This window comes from Microtus ochrogaster, unplaced genomic scaffold, assembly GCF_000317375.1.
Source record: "Microtus ochrogaster isolate Prairie Vole_2 unplaced genomic scaffold, MicOch1.0 UNK237, whole genome shotgun sequence".
Taxonomy (NCBI): Eukaryota; Metazoa; Chordata; class Mammalia; order Rodentia; family Cricetidae; genus Microtus; species Microtus ochrogaster.
This window is the reverse complement of record NW_004949335.1, coordinates 58412-65457: the sequence shown is the minus strand read 5'-3', so window position 1 is coordinate 65457 and position 7046 is coordinate 58412.

The window sequence follows — 7046 nt, the reverse complement described above, 5'->3', positions numbered from 1 at the left end:
CTAGAACCTCAGGTTCGGCGACCATTTGTGCCCTGCCAGCACCATGGTAATCCCTGGTCCCTGGGTTATCTGCCTCGTGCTGGTCCGGAATGCTGCTGGCAACGTTATCTGAATCTCCACAACCAAGCTCCCTTGCCCTCTGAGCACGGTGGTCACTGCCTGTTCACCAGGCACACCCTCATGGCAGGTCCCCCAACTCTTTAGTTTTTATTAAGTTTCCCATCTCTGGGACCAGGGTAGCTAGGAGGAAACAGGGTCACCTTGTGAGGCCAGGGGATGGGAAGGAAATCTCCCAAGAAATCCAAGTGTCTGGGCCAAGTAAAATGGGCCAAGTACAGGGAATCACAAAAGGGTCTCATGGGGTCTCCCAAAGGGCAGCTGCACTCATGAGTATGGCTGTCCTGTCCAACTGCAGTACCTCCCAAGCCTCAGTTTACGCATCTCTTAGCTGGAAATAACAGTAATTAGCATAATTTCCCATACAGGCATTGGTATTTAGAGTAGAGTTGATCTTTCTCCATCGGCCCTGACATGTGACTGGACTAGCAAATTGTGAAGGAGATCAAGAGGGATTTTTGCCTCTGTTCAGCCGGGCTGTGGGACCAGCTGGCCACGACACGAATCCTGGACAACTGCTTTCCTAAATTACTGGCTGGTAAGCCGAATGGGTGCTTCTGCTCTCACCAGGCAGAAATAGTGAGTAAGCACAGAAAAGCAACTGTCGCTGGATTTAATGCTGCAACGTCACAGGAGAGAGAGCAAGAGATTGTCTGCCTGTAAACTCACGCAAGCCCGAGCAGCCTGCTTACGTCATCTGAAAAGAAATATTTGGCCCAATCACAGTGTTGTCTCTTAGCACCTCTCCTAACCACGGAGAACTATGCTTGGACCAATCCTAGGCTTTTCCCTTTAGCAGCAATCACCTCTCTGCTAGGCCTCCAGGGGACGTTCCCCACCCTCTCCCCTGGGTGGGAAAAGTTTCGAAGTCTTCTAGAGTTTGCTGAGGTTAATAGCACAGCAAAGTCTAGCGCAAAGTGTTTTAAACATTCCTGACAAAGGCTGCACTTTGAGGAGCCAGGACAATCAGCTATGACTCTTTCATAATTTTTTTTTTTTGGTTTTTTTTTTTGAGACAGGGTTTCTCTGTAGCTTTGGAGTCTGTCCTGGAACTAGCTCTGTAGACCAGGCTGGTCTCGAACTCACAGAGATGCACCTGCCCCTGCCTCCTGAGTGCTGGGATTAAAGGCATGCGCCACCACCGCCCGGCAACCCTTTCATAATTTTATCACAGTGCCCTTTGAGTGTTCAAGGATGCTGGTACTGACATGAAGAAACTCTGCCTGGCTTTCCGACAGTCCATTTGTTCAAGGTTGCCTAGGCAGTTTGGGAGAATCCCACAGCTCCTGCTTAGCATCAAATGGGTCCATTTTCCAACATCCTTGTTTTCTTACTAGAAAATGAACATTAGAACAAGCACAAGTTGTTAGCATTCAGGCATAAGGTTGGCCCGCCCGCTATCACCTGGTATCTGTCAGTATTTAGGCAAATGTCTAGCCAGCCCCAGGGTCCCATCCCTGCACAAGTGCTTGTCAGTATTCAGACAAAGGCCTAGCCAGCCTATGGTTGTTCACTACGTCATGTGCTGCATGTCTGCTGTAAGGCTCTGGACACATGCGTCAAGGCCTTTTTAAAAGCAAGCTCCGGGGCCCCTCACCTCTTCTGCCTCCCTTTTCTTTCCCAGTTGACTGGCACTAGTTTCTCTTTCTCCCCATCTATAAACTCCCACGTGGGGCTGCTGCACATTGTGGTCTGTTTTCACTCTCCACTAAACTGCAACACAAATAACCTAAATGTAAAGACCTTACACTTCCTACCAGTAGTGATTGTGAAACAGATTCTAATACCACTTCAGCGGTGTTTTGAGATGCCTGTCCAGTGGCTCAGGGAGATAAGTCACCTTAACGATATCATGTTAAGTTCAGATTATTTTGTGCTGTCCTTATGCTTGGGATGCCACTCTCTTCTTCAGGTCAGACTTAAAACTCCAAACCCATGTGGCCCCAGGGAAATGGCACTGTCTTGGGAAGTCCCTGCCTAAAGGGACTTCCTGTGGAAGGTTGAGAAAAGTAATGGGGTCTGCTTGGTTCTTTGGGTTCCCCGGGCTAGAGGGATGATGAAATGCAAGCAGCCCACATCCAAGGAGGCTTCATTGAGAAGAAAGGCCAGAAGCGTGCCCTGGGAGCTTGCCCATGTTCAGCCAAACGCCTTGCAGTGGGTGAAGACAGAGTATGTGGATGCCTATTGGCTAGTGCGCTTGGCAATCTCTATCCTCTCTGCTGTGGTGGACGCAACGGTAGGAAATCAACACACGGCAGATTCCACTGCCACTGAGAAATGTGTGTCTAGGCCCAGTTTGTGGATGGAGGCAGAAAAAACCCTCCCAAGCCTCCACTGTGGGTCTGGGGGTGCTCAACTATGCCGTCTGCATGGTCGGAATTAGATTTTTCGGGGCTGGCATGGTGGGATGTGCCTTGGTACATGCTGTACTCCAGTTGTTTCTATTTTTTTTTTGTCAAGGGAGCCAGGGGGGTCTGGCCCATTTACATACCCACAGTTATACAGCTATTTATTGCCTCTGAATTCAAACATTCTTTCCTGAAGAGAGAGGCCGCAGAGGCTCATATGACTGAGGAAACATACTAAATTCTGGAGAGTTGCAGCATTCACAAGAGTCCTTCCAAGGGTAGTAAAGTAAGTTCAATTCCGAGGAGAGGAAATCCTCCAGGTCAGTCTCCTGCAAACTATCCATAGAACTCCAGGGGCACAGCTATAGATACAGCTACCTTTGAGTGATCTGTGCTCTGGTAACTTTTCACATATCCCCCGATTAAAAACCCTGACACACTGATTGGTTCACTGGCTGGAATCACGAAATTTGGTTTACCACAGGTGAATCTGTGGTTTGTTCATAACTCCTCAGGAAAAGACACACAACTGGTGAAGGCCCTGAAGATGAGAGACAGGTACCTGAGCAGAACAACAGAATTTGCCTGTCCTTGTGGTGAAGAGGCAGCAGTGGCCTTCAACAAGGAATCAGGAACCCCACTGGTGTTGGGCTTCAAGTTCTGCTCCAAATCCTGACTAACACAGGCTGAGAACTCTGAAAGGCTGGGGAAAAAGAGCAGGCCCAGGCAGGTGGCTTGGCCGGAGGGGTTTGCTAGGAGTAAACAAGATCCTCAAGGGTTATCTTTCTGTAGCAGGAGGACCCCCAACAGAGATCGGAGCTCTTCAGCAGCAGTGGATGCTAGAGACAATAGGATGTGAAAAAGTCCTACCTTCAAGGCAGCAGCCATGAAACAGTAGTAGGCAGTATTTAAAAGCTCACAGAGATAGTCAGTTGCAAGGTCCCAGGGGAAGACTGTGGCAATCAGAAACAAAAATAAAAACAAACAAACAATAAACCTCACCTGGCTAGGGAAGAAAACTGAGAAGGGACAACCCACACTCATCCCTTTGATGCTCTCCTTCCAACCAGTCTGAGTCCATGCTGGGCAGCAGTGGTACCCACCTTTAATCCCAGCACTTGGGAGGCAGAGGCAGAGGCAGGTGGATCCCAGTGAGTCTGAGACCAGCCTGGTCGGCAGAGTGAGTTCCCCGAACATCTAACTCCCTGAACATCTAGGGCTATGCAGAGAAACTGGGTCTCTCTCCATCTCTCTCTTTCATACACACAAAAAAACAAAACCAACAACAAACCCCCCAAACAGCCAGGTGGTGGTGCACGCCTTTAATCCCAACACTTGAGAGGAAGAGGGGGGCAGATCCCTGTGAGTTTGAGGCCACCCTGGTCTACAAGAACTAGTTCCAGGACAGGCTCCAAAGCTACAAAGAAACTCTGTCTCGAAATAAAACAAAAGCCAAAACCACCAAAACAACAACAACAAAGCCCCACGCTGATTCTTGACAGGAATTTGAGTCCCAGCTGGCTCCTGGCTCTGGACCTGCTCTGAGAGATGCTGCTTTTCCTTGGAGAGCTACTGTTTCTGCCACAGCTGTGGAGACTGGGTGCTTCAGCCATAAGCAGGGCAATTTCTTCAGCCTTTGAGACACAGCAGAGATGGGAGATCTACCATTTTAGATACTCAGTGACCTGCTCTCTGCAGACTTGCTCTGCCAGAGACTGTGCCCAGTTGGCATACTGAGACACTCTTGAGAGCTTGCTGCTGTGACCCTTGGCTAGGTACCCAGAAGCCTGCTCAGACCTTAGCTTATTCGTTCTAGCTCCCTATCCAAGTGTCCACTCTTCTGTTTAAAGTGCTCTGGTTGGTAAATAAGAGTCCGTCTTGCTCTTCCCCTTCACTGACTATCCACTTTATCCCTGGAGGGAGGGGAAACCAAGAAATCGAGGTAAGACTAGGCCATCTTAGGGAAACATCATGATCCAGTTGACTGTTGTTGAGGGGTGGCCGTCATGGCAGGGACTTGTGGAAGAAACTGCTGTTTCAGGACAGTCAAATGGGGCTAGGAAGGGATTCAAGCAGCCCGCAGGGCTCAGGACACCAGAGGGTCCCACCAGTAGTGCAAGCTGCGGGATGAGAGACCAGATCCCTTAGTGCACGGAGCTCCTTGAAGCTTTCTGAGAAGGGTATGCGAGGATTTCTGTGGGTACCTATGCCTTTATCCTACCAGCAACCCTTCCTTCAGCCTCTCAGGCATTCACTAAGGTAGCAAAATATTGGCACACTGCTGTTTTCTGGTAGCAATCAAAATGCCCACCCTCTCAGCCCTGTGGAGAGGCCCAGGTACATTGGAGTTGGCCCAGGTACATTGGCGGGCTGTGTTCCCTCTTATCTAGGGGCAGGCTATCTGCCTAAATGCTTTCTTGCTCCCAGCAGAAGTCCTTGGCGCACAGGAACACATCCAACACTACACAGGCCAATTCCCATAAGCCCCTAGGGATCCCAGCTCGGTAATAGGAGGTACCAGTGGCAGTATAGAGTCCCATAGGCGGGAAAGACGGGACACAGGACAGAGTTGAGTTAAAAAGTAGGACATGCCAGGAATAAAAACGGCAAACCAAGGAACACTGTTTGGTGACAACTTCAAATGGAAAAGGAAGTCAGGGAAGGGCAGTTTTGGGCTCTGGCAAAGTCAGAAGGGCAGTGGGCAGCCATGGGCAGTGTCTGAGCAGGGAAGCAGGAGAGTCAGGTTGGCATTTTGGAAAGATCATCCTGACTGAACTTGTGAGAGCATGACATTTTTGGTTTGTAAAATCATCTGTCGCCAGGTCAGACCTTTACCTATGGGGTAAATCCATTAATAATGGATATTAAAGCCCTGCCCACATTACTGTTTAGACATAATTCTGCAGTGAGTATCACTCCCAAATCAATACACACGAAGTCATTATTACCAAGTTCTACTAGTAAGTATACTTCACTCTCGATGGATGTCATGGAAGAAGTTGAAACCTCATCCCACCCTACCAGGGAATTATCTTAGAGCTTGATATGCCAGTCTAAGCTTGCATCTGGGACGAACGAGCCTCTCTCACAGAGCCTCAGGGGAGTTTATGTGGTCAACTCCCTACACACCAAAATCTTAGCATAAGGAACCCCCTTTAGTGGTCTTTTGCTGCAGTCAGCGCAGCCTGGATAGCCAAGACTGGGGGTGGGGGGTGCTGGGATTGAGACACGGAGGCTTCTTTTCAGGTGGAAGAACAGAAACCTTTTTTTTTTTTTTTTGCCCAGCAACCTTTTATACCTCCACTCTTTCTGTGGAGACCCAGAAAGAACACAAACATCCTTGTCAATTACAGACCACAAGGAAGTTCTGCCATCAGTCAGGGGGAGTGAGGGCAGCTGGATCACAACAATTCTGAAATTGCTAATTTGAATTATCTTAATGCTCTGAAGGGAAACAACATTGTCTTGGGTTTTGCCTAGGCAGGGATTCAAGTTCTGCTTTTTTGTCTTTAAACTCCTACTTGTCAATAAAAACGTATTTACAATTCACTTGTCTTTCCCTTCATGACTGTAACTAGCTGTGTAAAACCTTCTGGAGCACCTTCCTCTTGTGCTTTCCTCATTTCTGGAACTACTCCTGCATCCTGCAGATTTGCTTCTGTCTAGGGGATGGACCAGGGGGGCTGCAGGGCTTTGACTGTAGACAGTTCTGCAAGTGAGGGTCTGGAAGTGCACCTGTGTGCGGACATGCAGATTCAGACAAAGCCACCCCTCAGGAAAAACTGTGTGCAGGTATGTTCCCCATCTAGCAAGTAGACGGAGCAGAGTCAGCGGGGGAAAATACTGTAAAAACTCAAAAATCACATTTCTTAACCTAAAACAGTGATTTTCATCCTGTGGGTAGCCACCGATTTTGCCTTTTGGTGTTTATCAACCTTAAATAAAACCATTGGAAAACTCGGATATTACATTATGAGTCATAACACTAGCAAAATTACAATTACGAAGTAGCAAGGAAAATGGTTGGGAGAGGGTCACCACAACATGAGGATTGTATTAAAGGGGCACAGCTTTAGAAGGGTTGAGAACCACTGCCCTAGAGCTTCAAGAATGTAAACAAACAAGAAGGAGCTACAAGATTTCATTAACACATTTCATTCCTGGGGCGTCAGTCATAGAAGATAACTTTAAAGAAAAGTCACACAGAGTAGTAAATTACACTCACAAAGCTCCGACATTCCACTGAAAAATATGCACATGGGTAAAGGTTTCCTGTCAGTGCAGGGATGTGTGGGATTGGGGAGCTAGAAACCAGCAGGCAAGCAGCAGGCATCCTAAGGAGTCAACAGAATTTAGTCCCTTCCACCGGTTCAATATGGGGACAATAGGGCTTAAAGGATCAAGGGTAAAGGCAGAGAAGAGTGTTGGTTCCCAGACTCACATAGCTGACAGTTTGGAGCACAATGGGCCTTGCTGTTCACTTGTGGTGCATACTCCCACAGTGCACTCCACAGCTCCTGTGGGTTACACAGCAAGCACCCATCTTTAAGGGTGCTGACTCCCCTATCAGAGAGTGAAATC